Source organism: Danio rerio, chromosome 23 (genome assembly GCF_049306965.1).
Source record: "Danio rerio strain Tuebingen ecotype United States chromosome 23, GRCz12tu, whole genome shotgun sequence".
NCBI classification, from domain to species: domain Eukaryota; kingdom Metazoa; phylum Chordata; class Actinopteri; order Cypriniformes; family Danionidae; genus Danio; species Danio rerio.
The window spans coordinates 5458946-5481165 of NC_133198.1; the positions used below are offsets into that span (position 1 = coordinate 5458946).

Genomic DNA, 22220 nt, shown 5'->3' on the forward strand with positions numbered 1-22220 from the left:
TTTAGTTAAACATTATTAAACTTAATTTGTTTGTTTAAATTCAACACAAATAAATTGTTTGCAACTGTTTTGCATGCAACACTTTTTTCAGTGTAGGCTTATAAATGTTGCCATTTATGCAATTTTTGTTACCTCAGAATTTATATATATTTTTTAAGTATTTGACTACCTATTCATTTTATTTCATGTTTGTCTCTTAACTCAAAAAGTTTTGTGTTTGGCTGCCAAATTTGCCAATAGAATTTTCTTTCTATGCTTTGTGTTTGCAGTTAAAGACTGTACCACACAGGGCTTTAGATTATATACATTGTGATATTTGTGCACATCCGTTTCTTAACAACTTTGTGAGAAAGCATGGATGTTTATGCAGGCAGGCTATCCAATGTGCTGCATATATGAGCAACATTATTAAAAGCTGTTGACTGAAGAGTTTGACTTGAATTCATTTCATTATATGTGACCCAGCAGCACCACAAAACCTTAAATTGCACAGATGTATTTGTAGGAATAGCCAAAAATACATTGTATTCAAAATGATAGATTTTTTTCCAGACCAAAAATCATTAAAATTCAAGTAAATATCATACTACTGTATATCAAGACACTAAGTAAACTTTCTACACTCTAAAAAAAATAAGGAAAGTCGACAACTAAGATTGTAAGGCAACTTGCTGCAGAGCTTTTTTGAGTTTCAACCCAAGTACTGCTATTGTTTCGATTTAAGTTAAGTAAACTCGAATATTTCCTGAAGCTGGTTGCCTTAAATTTGGATTTGAGTCACTTTTTTACAGTGTAATGTAAATATATATTAGTAATTTGTTATTTATTTATTTATTTATTTATTTATTTATTTATTTATTCATTCATTCATTCATCTTGTAAATAATGTTTTAATACAAATTTCAAAATAAATGTAACCTCATGTAATGGTTTTTTGGTCCAGAGTCACAAATATAGACATGCACGGTTGTTTGAAATATGCTGTGAGTGGAGTTCTATAGAAAGAAATTATATTAAATATTAAGATATACTGGCAATGCAGTGGCGCAGTAAGTAGAGCTGTCTCCTTACAGCAAAAAGGTCGCTGGTTCAAGTCGGCTGGGTCAGTTGGCGTTTCTGTGTGGAGTTTGCATGTACTCCCTGCGTTTGCGTGGGTTTCCTCTGAGGTGTTCCGGTTTCCCCCACAGTCTAAAGACATACGGTACAGGTGAATTGGGTAGGCTAAATTGTCTGTATTGTATGAGTGTGAATACGTGTGTGTGGATGTTTCCAGAGATGGGTTGCGACTGGAAGGGCATCGGCTATGTAAAAACGTGCTGCATAAGTTGGCGGTTCTGATGTGGTTACCCCGGATTAGTAAAGGGACTAAGCCGAAAAGATGATTGAATGAATGATTAAGATATACTGTATAGTTAAAACATCAGTGCTAATCTAACTGATTCAAATAAATGATCTTGACACAAGGTATACTTAAAAAAGGTAAATTAATATAAGAAATATTTCATTAGTTACAAGCTGAAATAAGACATTTGTCGTGTTTATATATTAAATTCTATAAATCTAGGTTATATTATTCTAATTACTGTTTACTTCAATGCAAATAACAAACAAAATGAGCATAAAGAACCATTTTTACTCCTCGTGTTTATTACTTTCCAATTTTCATGTAATGTAACAGTTTCACTTCCAAGTATCATTTTACTATCTAACTTCTGTCAAGCCTGTACTTTATTATTTAATAATTTATTCTTCTTTGTCTTAGTCCCTTATTTATCAGGGGTATGAATGAAACGCCAACTATTCCAGCACATTTTTTTTTACGCAGTGGATGTCCTTCCAGCCGCAACTCAGTACTGGAAAATGCATATTTTTTAATATATATTTAATCTTTTTATATATGCAAAACTCATCAACATCAAATAAAAATTATAATAATAAACACAAATGCTAGAAAACTATTTTATTCATAGTACAAAATATATATTATGCACATTACACACACACACACACACACATACTTTTATATCATGGGTATGCATAGCCATATGCAGTCAGACTGACACAGAATTTTCTGGTATGATGTGTGAAAATCCTGTTTGATCACTGGCCAACAGAAGAGCAAATTATTGATTTAGCCGTAAATCTGAGCTCTGTAAATCTCATTTAATCTGATTTTTTTCTCTCTTCATATGTAATACTAGATCGGCATGTTAAGCTTGCATCAGAGGCACAGATGTTGTTCGGGCTTGTTAAGAGTTTCACAATATATATATATATATATATATATATATATATATATATATATATATATATATATATATATATATATATACATGCAAATATACAGTAAGAGAAAGTGCTTTCACATTCATAGTGATTTCTGCAGTATATCTTGAAGAAAAACCTATGGATAAACATTGAGAACGGTTACATTACTAACCTAATCCTTAATGTTTATTTAATATCAAATATGTTATATTATTTAAAAAAAAATATATATATTTCTATCATGCTTTTTTCCATCGTTCAAAAGCACAACGTTTATTCAAAATCGTTGAAACAGTATAAAGGTCTTTATTGTCTTACTATATCACTTGCTGAGATATACTGTTCACTACCGGTTAACATTTAGTGGTCAGAAATATTTTCAAATGTTTTTAAAAGCAATACTGCTCACCAAGGCTGCATTTATTTTATTGGAATTTGGTAAATATTATTACTTTTTTTTAAATAACTGCTTTATTACTGGATGTAGTTTAAACTGTAATGAGCTATATGCACAGCTAGTGAATTTCAGTCAATGATAAACTTTCGGTGAAAGTGACTATTTTTAATTTCATATGTTTTTTACAGCATTCATTTAGTTGTTTAAGCTTAAAATAAGATAAAAAAAATTGTGGAAACATCAGCAGGCGAGCGCAGAAACTCCATTGAAAATACTGGGGTAAAATAAACTGCCATATGTGTGTGTACAGTTGAAGTCAGAATTTTAGCCCCCTTAAATTATTAGCCCCCTGTTTATTTTTTCCCCCAATTTCTGTTTAACCTAGAGAAGATTTTTCAACACATTTCTAAACATAATACTTTTAATAACATTTCTTATAACTGTTTTTTTTATATCTTTGTCATGATGACAGTAAATAATATTTTACAAGATATTTTCCAGGACACTTCTATACAGCTTAAAGAGACATTTAAAGGCTTAACTAGGTTAATTAAGGGTAATTATCAAGTTGTTGTATAATGATGGTTTGTTCTGTAGATGACTGAAAAAAATAAAGCTTAAAAGGGCTAATAATTTTGACCTTAAAAATGTTTTTAAAAAAAATTAAAAACTGATTTTATTCTAGCCAAAATAAAACAAAAAATAAATAAAAAACTTTCTCTAGTAGACAAAATAATTTCAGACATACTGTAAAAATTTCCTTGCTCTGTTAAACATATTTTGGAAAACATTTAAAAAGAAAAAAAAATCAAAACGAGGCTAATAAGTCTGACGTCAACTATATCTACCATTTGGTAAAGGTTGATATTTTTGAAATGATGGGGTTTGTTAAAAAATGCATTTAAAGGGTTAAACATCATACTGTAGGTGATATATGCATCATATACAGTATATTGTTTGTCAATATAAATTCAGGTTAAAAGAGAAAAAAAACTGTTTAATAAATAAAATAAAAAGTAGAAAAAGTAAGTGAATAAATGCAAAAGTATGTGTGTATGTTCTGTATGTGTATAAAATGTCTCTAAAAAACATTTTCATCTTCATAAATCTTAATGCATTCAGAATACAAACAAAATCAATACAAATAAATTCTTAAAATTCCTTTTTAATTTTATTTAAAACACTGAAGAAATGTTAAACATGTACAAAACTTTCCAATGTATTAAAACGATAGGTGCATTATTTCATTAAATTATACATAGTTTGCCAATATAAGTAAAAAGATTAAAGTGAAAACTATAAATAAGTACGTATGTTTACGTCTATGTACAGTATGTATGTAAAGTGCACCTGGAAAGTATTCATAGCGCTTCATTTTTTCCACATTTTGTGTTCCACCCTTATTCCAAAATGGCATAAATTCATTTATTTCCTCACATTTTAACACACAATACTCCATAATGACTATGGAAAAAACATTTTTTTAAGTGTTACAAATTTATTAAAAATAAACTACCTGAAAAATCACATGTACATCAGTATTCACAGTCTTTGCTCAATCCTTTGGTGATGCACATTCGGCAGCAATTACAGCCTCAAGTCTTTTTAAAAATGATGCCACAAGCTTGGCACACCTGTCTTTGGGAATATTTTGCCCATTCCTCTTTGCAGTACCTCTCAAGCTCTATCAGGTTGGATGAGAAGCGACGGTGTACAGCCATTTTCAGATCTCTCGAGAGATGTTCAATAGGATTTAGGTCTGGCTGGGCCACTCAAGACATTCAACAAGTAGTTTTGAAACCACTCTATTGACACTTTGGATATTATATCCCTGTACACTGCTGCATTCATCTTTCCCTTTACCCTGACAACTCTTCTACGTCCTGCTGCTGAAAAACATCCCCACAGCATAATGCTGCCACCACCATGCCTCTCTGTAGGGATGGTATTAGCCTGGTGATAAGCGGTGCCTGGTTTTCTCCAAAAATAACGCCTGGCATTCACTCCATGGAGTTCAATTTTAGTCTCATCAGACCAGAGAATTTAGTTTCTTATGGTATGAGAGTCCTTCAGATGACTTTTAGGAAATTCCAGGCAGGCAGTGTCTTCCGTCTGGCCACTCTACTATACAGGCTTGATTAGTGGATTGCTGTACATGGACAGACCTCAGACAGAGTGACCATTGGGTTATAGATCACTTCCCTGACTAAGGCCCTCTACCCTGATCACTCAGCTTGGATGGCTGGCCAGCTTTAGGAAGAGTCCTGGTGGTTCCAAACATTTTACAACTACAGGTGATGAAGGTCACTGTGCTCAGTGGAAATTTTAGAGCAGCAGACATTTTTCTGTAACCTTCCCCAGCCTTGTACCTCGAGGCAATCCTGTCTCTGAGGTCTAAAGACAATTCCTTTGCCTTCATGCTTGGTTTGTGCTTTGGCATGCACTGTCAACCCTGGGCCCTTATATAGACAGGTGTCTGCCTTTTCATATTATGTCCAATCAACTGAATTGACCACAGGTGAACTCCAATTAAGCTGCTGAAATATCTCAAGAATGATCAGTGGAAACAATGTACCTGAGCTCATTTTAGAGCTTCACGGCAAAGTGTTCAAGTTTATTATTTTTAATAAATTTACAATAGTTCAAATTTTTTTTGGAATGAATTTAATCCATTTTAGAATAAGAGACTGTAACATAAAAAATGTGGAAAAAGTGAAGCGCTATGAATACTTTCCGGACTAACTAATTAATGGAGAACTGTTGAATTTATTCACAGTATTTTAGGCAAGCATTTTTAAGTAACTGTAATTAAATCACTTAAAAAAAAAAAAAAAAAACATTTTGCTTGACTTTTTCAACTAAAAAAGATGTAATTTGATTACAGTAACAAATTCCTTTTTCACTATTTGCACCAAGCACTGATCCAGAGTCACAAATGTGGAGTTTCCATTGTAAACACATGCATACGCTGGCAGTGTAAACCAGCCACATGCAAATAACAACATTAAAACAAACACCTGCTGTCACATACATCATTCATGAACAATATTCAAACTTCGGCAGTTTTCCATTAGCGGGCAGACCTTAGGTGACACAAGGAAGGCAATAGACTGTATAGTTATCAGCTGAACAGGGTTTGATCCCTCCCACCAAACTATACAACCTACTACCTCACCTTGTCCAGACACCAAAAACACGTACTTATCCAGTCAACATGAAACTCTTACTGCTTGAATGTGGGTGAATATGCTTTCCAAAAAATGCAGGCGCTTTGTCCGTGTTGTTTTGCGGATGATTTGGCTGTCGCCTTAGGAAAGACAGTAGATTGTATAGTTATCTCAGAGAGAGAGCGCAGGGCTCCACAACTATTCAATCTACTACCTCAGCCCCAAGAACAGCAGAGCAGATGCTGACCGCTGACAGAACATCGCTGGATTCCTGCAGAGAGAGGGAAAGATGGTTAAAACGACTATTTCAGTTAATGTTATTACTGCTGGACTTCACAGAATGGCTTGAGCACGTGTTTTAGTGTGTAAAAGTGCATGACTACTGTATTGAAGGCCACAGGGGTCAAAAGGGAGAGATTGGATCATGTTAAGCAAGTAAAACAGCCAATGAAATGGCTCTGCTTGAGACTGTTTGCAAATGTAAAGTATAATTAATACAGGGCTATATCAATCCATATTTATGGCTATGGACAAATCCAACCAAATCCACAACTGGTTGTAATTTTTTTCAAATCAGCATTTTTTATGTGTACAGAGGATGTTAATACATGAAAGATATTAGTGAAACTGATATAACAGACATGATGACTTTCTTTATGTTACCTTAACTTAATAAGTATTATATATTTTTAGTTAAGTTTAACTTTATGGGCTCTATTTTACTGATCTAGGTGCAAAGTCTAAAGCGCATAGAGCAAAAGCATTGGCAGGTCTAAAGCCCTGGCGCATCGTCTAACAGGGTTGTGCTTAAACTCTTAATGAGTTATGGGTGTGTTTTGAGAATAAACAGAGTCTCATCTCCTATTTCCTTTAAAAGTCAGTTGTGTCACGCCATGGCGCATTTGCTATTTACATGGCAGACTTTGTAAGTGGAAAAAGTGAATGTTTCACTAACGAGAAAACAGTTAAAAAGAGCATCTGCAGTGTGAGGATGAAGAACGAGCCTCCTTTAATCTGCTTTTACTTTTTCTTTCTCTTTCTCTCTTTCGGGGATAAGGAAACGGTGTTGAAGACATCCATTAGCCTACATAATTAATTATGTTTGTTAAGCGCAAAGGTTTGTTTCAAAAATATTTCTAAATTCAGTTCTAATGTCCAGCAAACAAATAAATGAACAATAATAATGAAGGAGTTATATCTAGGCCCACATGGAATCACAGATTTCCGCAGATTTCTTCAGATTTTTAGCCCATCATTGATTCTGTTTATTTACTTATGTAAATGTGTGTACATTTATGTTTATTCAGTTATTAAATACATTTACAAATACAGCTTGTAAAGTAATATTTTCTGTATTTTAGTAGATGTATTATATAGAAGACTTGATTTGTTTACCAAATAAAGTGGATCTAATAGTAAACATTAAATACAAGTTTAAAAGGTATTACTTTTTAGTTCATATATTAAGGTATTAGTTATGATACTCCCAAAATCATTCCACATAAATCCGGAGATATTTAACAAAATTCTGCGCAGAAATAGCAAAAAATATCCGCAGATTCCGTCTGTCCCTAGTTATATCCAAACACACATGCTGTGCCCCATATGGTCCAAAACCGACAGGTGGACAAATCTTAGCTTGTTTTTTTTAATAAAACAAACATAAATATGCATATAATAAATAATACTGCTAGTGATAATAGCATTATACAAAAGTTAGTTGTCGTGAATAAACTGAAAAAAGCCCCCCAAGATAAAGAAGGCAAAAAAATAGTGGTTTTTATATTTACGTAGAAAATAATAATTTTTGTAATATATTATTTCTATAATTCTTTTTTATTTGTAAAGATATATGTGAGGGTGACGCAGTGGTGCAGTAGGTAGTGCTGTCGCCTCACAGCAAGAAGGTTGCTGGTTGCTGGACAAACTAAATTGTCCATAGTGTCCGTGCGTATGTGTGCGAATTGAAGTGTATGAGTGATATGTGAATATATTATATTATATTATATTATATTATATTATATTATATTATATTATATTATATTATATTATATTATATTATACAGTTCAAATAAAGTATTCCAAGACATTCATTCATTCATTTTCTGGGTTCCCCACAGTGTAATGTATCAATAATGTGGACATATGTTTTACGCAGCAGATGCCCTTCCAGCTGCAACCCATCTCTGGGAATCGGAGCACCGGGAAGAAATCCACGTGAACATGGGGAGAACCTGCAAACTCCACACAGAAATGCCAACTGACCCAGAAGAGCTCGAACCAGCGATCTTCTTGCCGTGAGGTGAAAGCACTACCTACTGCGCCACCATATCGCCTATTTCAACACATTTTCATACATTCATTCCTTTTTTTTTTTTGTCGGCTTAGTCCCTTTTATTAATCCGGGGTCGCCACAGCGGAATGAAGCACCAACTTATCCAGCAAGTTTTTACGCAGCTGATGCCCTTCCAGCCGCAACCCAACTCTTGGAAACATCCACACACACATTCACAAACACACTACGGACAATTTAGCCTCTCCAATTCACCTGTACCACATGTTTTTGGACTGTGGGGGAAACCGAAGCACCCGGAGGAAACCCAAGTGAACTCCACACAGAAACGCCATCAGAGCCGAAGCTCGAACCAGCGACCCAGCGACCTTCTTGCTGTGAGGCGACAGCACTACTGCACCACTGCTTCGCCCTCAACACATTTTTAAACATAAGTCATGTTGCACAATACTAGTATTTAGCTTAAGGGCAATTTAAAGGCTTAATATGTTAATTGGGCTAACTAGTTAATTAGCTTTAATTAAAGTAGTTTGTTTTGATAAAAAAATAATAATATTAATATTAAGCGAATCAATAATATTGAGCTACAACTAAAAGAAATAAGAATGGGTTCAGAAGAAAAATATATTACTGGAAATACTGTAAAAAAATACACTTGGTGCGTTTAAATATCACTGGGAAAATATTTTAATATAAATACAAATTTCACAGGTGGGGTAATAATAATAATTAATTAAATAATAATAATAATAATAATTAAATATATAGTTTAGATTAGATTAGTTGAATCTAATCTAAACTATATATTTAATATATTAAATATTACCTTTTCCAAACATTAATAGTAGAATGACAGCTGTGATTCCTCTTTTTGGACACCATGTTTGAATTTGAGAATTGACATAATTAATCCACTAAACAAACATCCTGTACAAACAAGCCACACAAATTGGTCAGAAAAGTTGGTTGTGAGAAGACATCTGTGTGCAGTTGCCACTTGGTGTAATATTATTTTCCAATACATGGTGGTTAAAAGAGCCAATTTGGCATTAAGACATCAACGGTCAGCCATCAGAAGGTTTCTGTCACAGATCTCTCAGCTGATTTCTCTGTGCTTGCAGAAAAAACAACAGTAGCTGAAAGCTCGACATGTGTGTCCTCCAGACTTGAGCCAGCGGTGCTCATTTGAGTCGTAAAAACCATCAAACATGAAAAAGACCAGGGAAAAGCTGTAAGGGATCGAACCAGGATGCAGGCTAAAAGGGAAGCGCTAATTTTGAAAGCCAAAGAAATTACTCACTCATTCTAGCGAGGCTGGCATTGGATCACGAAGAAAAAAAGTCTTGATCCTTCGCCAGAAATTCGCGCCCGTTTTGCCAAAAAACTGAGCTCATTCCAACAAGACAACATTGCGTAAGCCACGCTTTTGAAGTAAACAAACGATGTAAAACATGGCTTCCCCAGCTGTCTCCAGTAGCTTCAACAAAGCTGATTCTGCTATTCCACAAATACAAAATGGCGCAGTTTCGGCCATTTTAGGGTGTGAGTCCTGTGCATTCCTTACAACCTCGGCGAGGTGTGCCTGAAAAAGCCATTCACGCATTCACTGTTCTCAGAGGCTGTTAGCAAGAGTAAGGGCTTCCCCCTTAACGCACTGGGGGACGCCTGGCATCAGCACAACCACAAGAAAGCCAAGATTCATCCTCCAGTCAAAAGCCTTCTTTCATACACAGCTTAACTCAAAGATATGCTGTGAAACTCATTCGCGTTAGCATGTTAGCATGTGTGATGAGCCTAAACATCTGCCTTTTTACATTTAAGTATCAATTCATGACAAGGAAGATGTTAGAGGTTAATTGTCAAACACTTTGCATGATGTTTTGTTTCAATCTAGAACTTGCAGCAAGAACACTGACCGAGGGAGACACTCTAAAACATTAGCAAAATGACAATAAAATAAGTCATTGTGTGGCGCTAAGAAGTGGAGCAAGTCTAAATAAACATGTAAATCGCTTCCAGGGAGTTGACTTTCAGCAATTTGTTAACATATAAAAGTCCTCTTGGCTAATTAGCATACACATGCTCTTTCTGGCCAATCGGGGGGGATAATGATTGAAGATTTGGCACCAGAGACAGTCTGCTGGAGCACAAAGGAGGAGACAGAAGCTGAGAGACGGCACGCCAGGAGGCTGAGGTGCCAACTTGGGTGTGCTAACTTCTGGTAAAGGTCAAGTTAGTCTGCAAAACATGGTGAAAGGCATGTTGAGATCATTGACAGTCTGAAAAATGATGCTCCCTAATGAAGAAAAAAAGAGATAGTAAATACTATAGTATTTTTGAGCCATGCTATAGTAAAGTACTTTAATTAATCTATTGTGGCACTGGTAAATTGACCCAATACTACTATATGGTATATTGTACTACACAACCAAAGAATCCTACAGTTAATAAGTTCATTATAGTTAATACAAAAGTATGCTGTAGCATTCAATAAGAACACATTCAGTAAATACAGTAAAACAGTATAGTTTATAGACACTAGTATTTATTATTAATTAATTTAGCATTTTTAAATCTGTGACGCTCCAGAGTCTGATGAGTCTTCGCTGAGGTCCAGCTTCCAGCCTCCGGCACTTGGACCGCAGCTCTGCACAAGACCTTTAGCCATTGGAGAAATGTTTGTGCCTATCTGAGTCTGGTTTTCTTGAGGTTTTTGTTTCTTCACTTTCACCAATTGGTGAAGTTTTTTTCCTCGCCGCATGGTTTGGGATCTGTGGAGCTGCGCATCGACGGAGTTTGGACTCTCAGTAGTGATTATTAAACCACACTGAACTGAGCTAAACTGAACTGAACTTAAACTTTGAAAAATGAACTACACTTTCAATTTACTATGATATTTTATGTGAAGCTGATTTGACACAATCTACATTGTAAAAGCGCTAAACAAATAAAGGTGAATTGATTTGAATTGTGTTATCTTAAACATAAACATTAGTACCTAAGGTGTACACACTACACTTTCAGAATTAAAGGTACGCGAGGTACACTCTGGGGGTACCTTTTCAAAAAGTACACATTTGTATTTCTCAGAGGATCAACCAAAACATTTTTCAAAACATGGGACCCTCTAATAATTCATATTGAGACTAATGTACTCCTCCAACCATAAATCCCCCCCCCCCTTTTTTTATTTTATTTATTTATTTATTTATTTTATTTTTTTTTTTTGTAAATTTATTTTTATTTTATTCTCATTTTTATTATTATAATTTCTTATTATTAATAATATATTTTTTTATTCAATGGATTTCCTTTTTATAATAATTTTATTATGTTCATTTGTCTCTGTTTCAAATTTATGTATGGTTAAAAAAAATAAAAAATAAAAAAAAAACGAAAATACTTTTGTCATTGAATACCTTTAATGTACTGTACCTTTTGTCAAAAAAAAAATAAATAAATAAATAAAATAAAAAAAGTACACATTTGTATTTAAAGAGTCCATTTTGGTACCTCAGAAGTATTTATTAGTACCTGAAAATTTTAAGAGGAACATTTTTGTACTTTTAAGGTACTAATATGTACCATTGAGGTATTGTACTTTTTGAAAAGTGACAGTGACAGCGCACCTTTATTTCTGAGAGTGTAGCACTAAAAAGAACAAAATTGTACCATTTAAAAAAGGGCACCACTCCAGTGACAGCCTTTGCTTATTATTTCTGAAAGTGTAACAGAAAATAGCATATTCTATTCAATTCATGTTTATTTCTATAGCAAATTTACAATGTAATTGTGTCAATAAGTAGCATAATATAGAAGTTCTAGCAAACTGAAACGGCGTCAGTCCAGTTTTCAGAGTTGAAGTTCGGTTTATTTCAGTTCAGTGTGCTTTAATTTTCACTGCTGGAAGTCTAAACACTGAAGAGCAAATCCATCGATGCACAGCTCTACAAGTCCCAAACCAAGCAAGCCAGGGGTGACAGTGGTGAGGAAAAAATTCTCACCAACTGACAAAATTGAAGGAATAAAACCTCAAGAGAAACTAGTCTCAGTTGGGCAAGACCATTTCTCCTCTGACCAAACTTCTTGTCCGGAGCTGCAGTCTAGGTGCCATATAACTATTGTTTCAGCAATTATTTAATTGGAGACTGATCTCAATGCTGCCATAGAGAGCTTGAGCATTAAAATGGACAATTTCAAGACAAATTAAACAAAATTATAAAATCTACTAATATAGCTATAGTCATCATTCTTGGTGTGAACAGGCAAGTCCCTGCTCGATATCAGAATGTTTTTTTTTTTTTTTTTTTTTCAAAATATAGTTTAACAAACTAGCGTTTAACAGAATTAAAGAAGTAAAGGCATGAAACCATTTGAGGCTGAGTAAATAAAAACTTTTCATTTTGGGTTGAAACTATATAGAGCAATAAAACAACAACAAGTGCAACAGATAAATACACACGTGATTTATCTGTGTAACAGATAAACAGCTGGCAGCGCTAACAGTTACATACTGTGTCATCTAGTTGTATGCATGAACAATTAAATAAATGTTTAAATTTACTTAACTGATTGTATTTTAATTTCATTACGATGTTGAAGCTGTAAAGGGAACCTTATAAAATTTAAAATAGTCACATTAACCTTTCATTGGAAGTTCCTCATTGGCTGAAAAACACTATCTGTGCATATAGCCTAGCATGTAGCAACTAACTACAATCGCTTCTTGAGGGTTATAGCCTTATACTGATGTATAGTTTGTTAATATTACTCATGTTCTTTTTGATTGAATCTATTCGTAAACACTGACATGTTTAAAAAATAAAACCCCAGTGCGTCCACGTCCTGACGCTGGCTAAGGTCATGTATACTCTTGTGCGCTCCAAAACAAAGACAAAACTGACATTTAAAAGATACAGGCTTTCTCACTTTCACCAACAAGAATGAATGATATGACATCACCATGAACTTCAACTTCTCATCAGCTTTTCTGGCCAATCAACTGTCTCTAATATCTATGGAGACTAACCGAGCAAGATGATTGGCTAAGCTGTGCAATAAACAAACCAGTGGCTATTTTGTTTCTCAAAAGAGTGTGAAGTGTCTCGATATGTCTCAAGTTTCACTTGAAATTAAGTCACACATCAAACAAAGCTAGACATTTCAGCGCATGTCATGTGACCTTTAACAACTATAATCTTTACAAGTGCATTGCTCATTTTACAAGGTAATAATGTTCACACCACCAGTTTTATCAGCCAATAAAAAGATGACATAACTGTATAACTATGATGTAAACGAAAGAAATAAACATAAACTTTTTTTGTTTACTATCCCAGCTATCCTACATCTTTAGTCGATGTTTGATGCCTCAGCCGTGAAAAAGGAAAATATGCTAATATGATCTGACAGATGTGGCGTTTGGATCATTTTTAGATTACACAGGGAACTAGTCTGCCCTTCTGTTCCTCAATATGTGGTAATCGCCTTGATGGAGAACAACCAGTGCTTCTGGTGCTTTGCCAGATAGTTAAGTCCATTTTAGTAGCGCTTAGATATTTTGTTCATATGCAAATGGCCTCTTTAGTCGATTTTTTTTTTAAATATGTAATGCTAATGCAAATTAGACACAACTGTCCTGGTTTTTATGGTTGTTTAAGAGAGTATTAAAGATTATGTTGCTTTCTGTGGTGATTGTGTGGGTGGAACTGAATATGGTATCATAAAATAGATGTTATATCAATATTTAAGTAGTCTTTTAATGGCTTTTTCTGTCAGATACATATAGTAAGGCTTTATTTAATAAAATGAGCTCATAAAATCTTTGATTAAACCTATTCTAGATTGTTCTGCATAGCACTAAATGACAAAATGTTTATTGCCAGCAATACAGTATTATGTTGTATGGGGATTTCCACTAATCACTGACATATTACTTTAAACGCCTTTTAAAATAAGCTCAAGTATATAAAAAATTATCACAGAACAAGGAAACCGGCTTCACTGGAGAAAATATATTATAAAACAGGCAATGTTTACCGACTGATTAATTGTAGTAATAAAAAAAAATGCAAATGATAATTATAATCTGTATAATAAAATAATATAATACTGACTATCAATAAGGCAACAATCATAAAATAGATATTATAACAATATTTAAGTAGTCTTTTGATGGCTTTATCGGTTAGATATATCTGGTATTGCTTTATTTATTAAAATGAGCTCATAAAATCTTTGATAAAACCGATTCTAGATTGTTCTGCATAGCACTAAATGACAAAATGATTAAATGTTTATTATTGTCAGTTTTGTCTAGCAATACAGTATTATGTTTTCCATTAATCACTGATATATACTTTAAAAGCCTGTTAAAGGATCATCACAGTACAAGGAAACAGGCTTCACGGTATAAAATAAATTATGTAATAGATAGTGTTTACTGATTGATTAATTAATTGAAGTAATAAAAATAAATTATAATCTTAATAATAAACTAAAAACGTTGCACTGACTATCAATAAGGCAACAAGCATTTCAAGTATACTATATAATGAAGTTATAAGAAATTATAATTGAAACATTCTCTAAAAAAGCATCTTTCTCAAAAACAAAATATTTTAAATTAAAGAGCCCCTATTATGGTTTTTTAAAATTACTTTTGGTGTTGGTGCTTAAAGTTACGAGAGTTTTCCAACAGAAATAACAATATGGCAGGGTGGTGGAAGATGGGTCTGAAATACGGGAAACTTCCAAGAAAAAATGGTATCGTTGCCAGGTATGCTCACAGATACTTTCTACACTCTGACTACTTCAGTATTGTTGATAAGCAGTGTTGGGAATTTCTCTCTGTCTCACGCTAAACGCTGTTAACCAATCACAACAGACTGTCATCGCTCCAATCAACAGAGATTAGCATCGCGCTAAAGAGGGTTTGGGAACAAATGAATCACTGAACGAATTATATAGGAGTTGTTATGAAAATTAGGTAAAAATAAATACATATAATAAGACAATGGAAGTGTTTTTTTGACCTTGCATGCATATCAGGCTGTTGTTGGAGATCCCCAAAACCAAAATATGACATTTTTTAATGTATAATAGGGGCTCTTTAATATTTTTTCCTGGAAGACTAAATTATATTTATCTTGTAATGACATTTAAATGAATAATTGGTTATTTCTAGAGTGACAAATAAGCATTTCCATATGCGTGACTTTAAAACATCAAGCCTCTTAAACTGATTTTTAAACTCTTAAACTCGCATGCAAGCTTAAGTCAGTTACAGTGTTATCACAAACAACTTACCACAAACAAATCTGCTTGTACAGCATTACAGTACTTATATTAATAAGTCAAATGTTTATTCACTTTAAGTCAGATTTAGTCTATAGCATACATATGGGAGCCAGATTAATAGCTGTGACTTAGTATTAAAAACCTTTATCTGAATAAATAGTGTACATTTACCTTTAGAGGCTAAATGATGTTTCTTTTTAAAACCTAGGGAACTGCCTCGTCATATAGCTACCGCCTACATAGGCAGCAATGCAACTATTATAAAGGTCACAAACTCATTTCACAATTTACTTTAGTACATTTGGTGTTAACATGTTGCTATGTTGATGCTATCCCTCAGGAACAAAACTATAGCAATGTACGATAAATACTACAGTGTTTTTGAATCAAACTATAGTAAAGACCTTATATGTTGTGGTAATTCTATGGTAACAGCAACTATAATAATATAAACAAATTGCCATATAGATTTCTGGAACTATATGTTAGCAATGCACCGCAGTTTACAAACTGAAGCATGCTAAATGATTTAATACAATTATTGGTCAGACCTTATTTTGGCGGTCCATTTGTTGAATTTAAGGTACATAGCATCTACATGCCAACTAATTCCCAATAGATTATAAGTAGACTGTTAGGTTGGGGTTAGGGTAAGTGTAAGTTGACATGTACTTGCAAAGTCTCTTTTAGTCAGTTAAATGTCTGTTGAAGGAGCAGTCACAACATATGTTAAGCAGACAGTCTACTAATACTCAAATGAACCATCAAAATAAAGTGTTACCCAATTATGCATCAGTTCACTGTAGTTAATTCAAAAGCATGCAACAGCTACCATTCAATGACAACGTGTTGTAAATACTACAATGTATACAGTATAACAAAATTTCCAGTATGGTTCTAAAACTCTGTAGCATCTTCTATAATATTATCAACACTCAAACATCTTCAGAAAAATATTTTTAACATTAGATTTGTTAAATATGTGATTTAATTCAGTTAAACATGAGCTTGCAATGCATTATGGGATTGCATTGTCCATAAAATACACTTGAGAATTGAGCTAAGATGAGCATTCAAGTCTTTGATGCCTTAAAATTGAGGGCAGCTCACTAAATTATAGAGCAGAATCTGTCTCTAATATATGGAAAACATAATAAAAGTGTTTTAAATGCATTCGTTTAAACGATCTCGTAAAACCTGTTCATCAAAGCAGCTATTAAACAGAAAGATGACCCATCTGCCCAGCAACAACCAAAGCCTTCTTGATAAATGGCTGCCATTTTTAAGTGCATGTGTTTGTTTGCGCATCACCTATGCCATACCACCTCTTGGCATAATCATAAACCAAGCAATTGATAGCCACAAAGGAACATCTTGCCTGCCTCTCTGTGGATTTTGCAAATCAGAAAGAGGTAAACAAATCGAGCGAGATCAACAAAAGGCCTTCTATCTTACCTAGCGATCAAAGAACACAGCCGTTAGCCCTTGCAGCCGTCCAATCGCAGGAGGTAAACAGGCAAATCAATTAGCCTGCTGAACGCAACCTCCCACTGCGTTATGGCTGCCAAGACCATATGTGATTACGAAATTTGCTGAAATCGCACACCCGAAAATGGCTATCGATGATCTCGCGTTAGATCCTGAGTGTTTGGCACAAGTTCAGCCATTGAAAAAAGTGTTACATATTCTTGTTTTCATTTTAATTTGCTTCCCTCCTTTCCGTCGCCGAGTCCTTGAGTCTGGTGCCAAGAAAGGGGCAGAGCCTGTATGCCAGGCTGCATTTCAATGAACGGAGGAGAGGATGGTGGGTAGAGCGTTGAAGGGTGGGGGATGTTGGCAAAGGAAGACTAAGAGGCCACAATTACAAAATATATATAATAAAAAGGGGGGGAACTTGAGACAATGGATTTGTGCAGCGTTCATTTAACGTAGGAGGGGAGCTTCCCCATTGAAAATCCCTCCGGCGTCCACATAACTGAAAATTAGCCAGAAGTATGTGTCAGGCAAATCAGAGATATGGGTTGCACAAACAACGGATGTTTCACGCTTTTTACTATTTATAGCGTTCATCGCTATCTTTGCATCTGTAATCTTTTGTTTGCACAGCTGTGGATCAGCATTCTTTACATTGGTGAGAACAAATCAAGCAATTTAGCCTCGAAGTGCAACTAGTGTTTATACCGATTTGTTAGTGCACATTCAGCTTTTTTTTCCTGTTCTAGTCACCTGTGACTTTGTTTCTCAGTTAACTCTTCTGAAATGTCATTAATCATGCTGCTTATGATCCCTGTCATCAACCTCCACCACAAAGAAACGCCCTCACTGCAAAAATAGCGGTCCCCAAAAAACAGGAAGTTGGGCTTGGCTTGACCTTGGCTGACTCTGTCACGCGGTCTCTCCGGAGAGCCTGCTGTTACTCATCGAAACTCGACGATAAGGATTCTGCCTTGCCTTGTTTATACAAAGACCTTGCAGATTAGACTTAGATCTCTGCCCCCGTCTGGGGCCGTGTAACTAATAGGCTCGGAGCATATGCTGCGTGTCTGTGCATTTGCGGCCAAACAGCAGTGTTTTCTCACCCGCAGCGAATTTTCCACCGTCAAGTCTTTCGTTATAAACACTTCATCCAAATAAAACTTCACGTCTGAAGCCAGAGTTCTCGGCTAAACTAGTGCTGGTTGTATTTTTTAGGGTTAAACTGTGTTTGTTTTCACACTTCCTGTTTGCTAATGTGAGGTCGGAGCACAGAGTGCATCAGATTGTCAGCTACAGTGAATGTATGAGGGAGCGGGGCTGTATGGGAAAGGGGAAAAAAAGCGAGGGAGAGAGAAAAAATATGAAGCTACATGATAAGTTCATCTGAGGAGAACAGGGGGTGGAGGAAATGCTCTCCTTTCCTCCCTCCCTCGCTCCACTTTTTTTTTTTCCTCTGTTGCCATCTCTCTCTGTCCCCGAGCAAAATAAACATGTGTACGCAAACTTTTGTGCCTCTTTGCTGAGTTTTTCCCATGGAAAGCAGCAAATTACCTGCCTTCCGTCCTTTTGCTGACGAGAAATAATGCACAGAAGAGAATATTAACAAAGAAAAATCCTTAATATATAGCTAAGACAACTAACATCAGCACATCATGTGCTGTTTCAATCAAACGCCATCATTTTCACAGCATTTCTACTTTAATATTATTAAATCAGAATGACGTTGCTAGATTCTGCATTGAAAATCCCTTTAATTCACTCAGAAAAACCCCTTTAAGTAAAAATAAACTTACTACAGTAGAACACAAACACGTGGCACGTCGACGCCATCTTGAAAGCTCCCCTTTGTAATTTTTTGAAAGATGTGAATTGCGTTTAAATCAATATATTTTCAATTTCAGTGGGCAAGTGTTGTCCTGTAACAACAACCACAACGTTTCAACTTCTCAGAAGAAAGCCATTCACTCGGTTTTAAATTCATTTCACAAAAGCAACCTACATGTTAAAATGTGTCATGTCAGTAAATTGCAGCCATATATTAATTTGAATCACTTATATCAATCTAGAATGTGCCTGTCTATTTCTTTCTGTCCGTAATATTACATCAGCCGATTCATCAGTTCATCCCCCGATCTGCACAACCAATGTCATTTTGTTGAGACTTTATACGATTGCTTTCTAATTGGTTGATTTTTTTGGCTTTATTTCACAAACTAGCGTTACTTGATTCCTTTGAGATTCATCTAACTTGCACTGCGAAAACAACATCGAGAAAAAAGCAGCCTAATAAAGCAGGAGAGTCCTACATTTTGATAGAAAGCCTGCTGAATATAAAAGTTATTTGATCATATATCTCATTTCATAACTAATAAACAAATACTCTTCTACTGTACATGCAAGATGAACTTTATGCTTTCTTAAATGTATGTAAATTACACCCTGCAGCTGAGCTCTCATTGGCACGTTTTATATATATATATATATATATATATATATATATATATATATATATATATATATATATTTATATATATATATAAATACAATAAAAAGCTGGTACTAATCTAGAAAAGAAATACAAAAGGTGTATTTTACAATATATATTTAACTAATGGAGTATTAAACAGGCCATCATTAGTCATCACAAGCAAAACTAAAATAAATAAATATTGAAATATAACATCAGTGTGTTAATACCTTTTCAGAAGCGTTAAGGTAGCAACCAAACACTATCGGAACATCTGAAGCATCAAATGCATTCAAAACAAACTTAAATCCCACAATCAACCGCACAAAACAACCCAAAACGAAGGAAACATACACGCTGTCCGAAGCAATGCACAGCAAATTGTCAAAATGTCTTAGTATTTTTTTTTTAAATAATCAACAACAAAGTCAAATATAAGACATGAATAAAACGATCATCAATTACTTGGCCGAAAGTCGTTTAGTGTTGTAGAAATGGCGGAATCCGAGGCATGGGCTCAGGGGTGAAGCAGACACGTTTACAAGAGGAAGACAACAGTGAACAAGAGAGCCAGCTGAGTGAAAGAATCGACAGCGATGCTTTAAAAGATTGCTTAAAAAGTGAAAAAATTGACGGGAGATTATGAAGTATGAAATATAAAAACGTTTTAAAAGTAAGGGCGGAATACCTGCAGGCATCAAGAAGGCTTCAACGTCAAAAACACAAGGCAGGGTGATGGCGGCGAGAAGAGGAGACTCGTGCACATAGTACGCCTATCTCGGGGAGAGAGACCTAGAAACGTGCTGCCACCAAACATGCTCTTTCACAGGGTTGTGGCTGAAGAAAGAGCACGTACAGCGGCCTCCGTTTCACCCGCCTCACCACAAGCTCTTTCTCCCTGCCCACTTTGGCACAGGATGCAAAGTGAAAGACAGAAGCTGAGAGAGGGAGAGAGGAGGTGGAGAAAGAAGGGGACTCTGAGCAACTTAAAAGAAAAGCAGAGATCGAGTTTTTGCGATGCAGAACATGCAAAGTGGTCATAAAGGTACAGTTATTGCTGTGTCCGCAAAATGGGGCATTTCTATGGGCATGGAAGAGGGTTAGCACGTATCCCTGTTTCCTAGCGATGGTTTCTCCAGGCAGAAACTTTTGGAAATGACTTGACCAAAACAGGTCAGAGATAAAAAGGTGAGAAACTGAGTAACATCTAATTCAGAAAGAGATTAATACTTACTACTTCCGTGCTTTTTTTGTGTGTGTGCCCTTTATCCAGGCATGTGACCAACCCCTTCAACAGTTAGTCAATGCTTTCTGTGGCTTCTGAAGGAATATAAATAACCATTCCAAAAGAAGTGTGAGAGGATGAAGAGTTGATTTTGCTCGCCCCTGAGAATGCAGTGATTGTCTTTGTCAGCATTTGGCATCCGTCCCAGGTAGTTTGAGCCTTCCAGTTATAGTCCTCGCTAATCATTACACACATCCAGAGGCTGTTCTGCGACCGCCTGCGTTTTGAGTTTCTTTATCAGGGAAACATGACATGAGCGGTCCATTGTACTTCCTCAAAGAGCCTTGAAAGACACCACACTTGGTTGATCCCACTTGCCTGACTGATTCATTAGGGTGACATTGTCACCCAAGCGGCATTTGGCATGCAGTCAATTAGTTATGAGTAGCAAAATGCTACAAAAAAAGGGACGAGGAAGTTCTAGTAGTTTGCAGTGAAGTCACACCACCAAAAGTTTGTCCTCGGGTCCTTATCATGAAAGAGGAAGTGAGCACAACGTGTCATTTGTTGCAGTGGCAGACTCCGCATGGTCATCTCGCTGAGCAAGTTCTGATGTAAAACAGGATCACCCTTTACGGCACGCAGATGGCATCTTGTCAAAAGAGTCCACATTTGTCCCTTCTGCTCGCAGGCAGTGTCCTGGGCAGCACAGTGCCTGACGTCACAGTTCCTTTGTTATTGATACATTTACATATTTCTCATTTACTGAACTCGCTGAACTTCCTAGCACATCCGTCCCCCGTTCAGTCCTCCCAGAGAGAGAGAAAAAAAAGAGTCTCTTTAAACATCTTTTCGTATGGCGCCTTGCCAAAGTAGAGGAGCGTGAAAGCACAGGAGGAAATCCTTGATGCAGTGCCTTAGTTGCAGACACTACAAAGATTTATTTCGCGCTTTTTTCCCCCCCTCTCCTACAAATTTGCTCCCTGTGTCTCTTCCTGTCGAACTGAGGGGAGGCTGTAAAAAGTTTCAGCTGCACCGGCAGAGGCTGTCTCATTTGGCTGCAGTTCAAAACAGCATTGCTTGTGTCCAAAAGCCAGTCTGCTTGCCAGCCGGGTGAGTTTGAAAAGGCCATGCTACACTCCGCCCATGTTTGGGAGAGAGAGAGAGAGAGAGAGATGGGGCAAAGCTACGCGCCACAGCTCAGCCCTTCCCACCCTGCCTTACTTGGCAGAGCAGCTTTTTTCAGGACGGGGGAATCTAGGTCAGACCTTGTATGCCTGTTGTGGGACAGATCAGAGCACCTTTTCATGTGTGTGAGGTGTACACCTCCCTCAGTACTAACCATTTCCTGCACATGCCATCCAGTCATCTAAAAGCAGGATCTTGACAGTGTCCGGTTACTCCAGTTACAGAGACCCTCAACCCACCTGCACCTCTAAACGCTTTCAAAGAAGTGTCTGTGCTCCTGAGTTCTGTGGCTGGAAACGCACAGATGGGATGGACTGCTGATTGTTTTTCTGGGTGTTTGTTTTGGGTCTGTGGCCCCGCATTCATCTCACTTTCCAACCTGAACTGTTGACTTTGGCTTGGCGTGCCCCACAGGTGTTAGCATTGCCTAAAAATGTACA

At 35.9% G+C, this 22220-nt stretch overlaps 1 protein-coding gene, 1 long non-coding RNA gene and 2 other non-coding genes across 6 annotated transcripts in view; 1 reads left to right on the top strand and 3 right to left on the bottom strand.

Annotated features, from left to right (window-relative positions):
* Positions 1-3814: 3814 nt before the first annotated feature.
* LOC137489082 (uncharacterized) lies at positions 3815-21688 on the bottom strand. 2 transcript variants are annotated; one of them, XR_012398956.1, is made up of 2 exons: positions 20602-21688; positions 3815-6103 (listed from the first exon to the last, which is right to left on the bottom strand). It is a non-coding gene; the product is annotated as an uncharacterized lncRNA (long non-coding RNA). The 2 variants fall into 2 exon arrangements; XR_011008401.1 differs by lacking the exon at positions 20602-21688 and adding an exon at positions 20056-20210.
* mirlet7a-5 (microRNA let7a-5) lies at positions 5743-5866 on the bottom strand. Its single transcript, NR_039088.1, has one exon. It is a non-coding gene; the product is annotated as a microRNA let7a-5 (primary transcript).
* On the bottom strand, positions 5965-6064 carry dre-let-7e (microRNA let7e). The gene has a single exon (NR_039095.1). It is a non-coding gene; the product is annotated as a microRNA let7e (primary transcript).
* LOC103908677 (tubby-related protein 1-like) overlaps positions 20185-22220 on the top strand; it is a 51998-nt gene continuing 49962 nt past the window's right edge. The window contains exons 1-2 of one of the 2 annotated variants that reach the window (XM_073939746.1): positions 20185-20555; positions 20641-20800. The gene's annotated coding sequence lies outside the window, so the exon portion shown is untranslated. The remainder of the gene's footprint in view (positions 20556-20640; positions 20801-22220) is intronic. The other variant, XM_073939748.1, reaches the window with a different exon arrangement.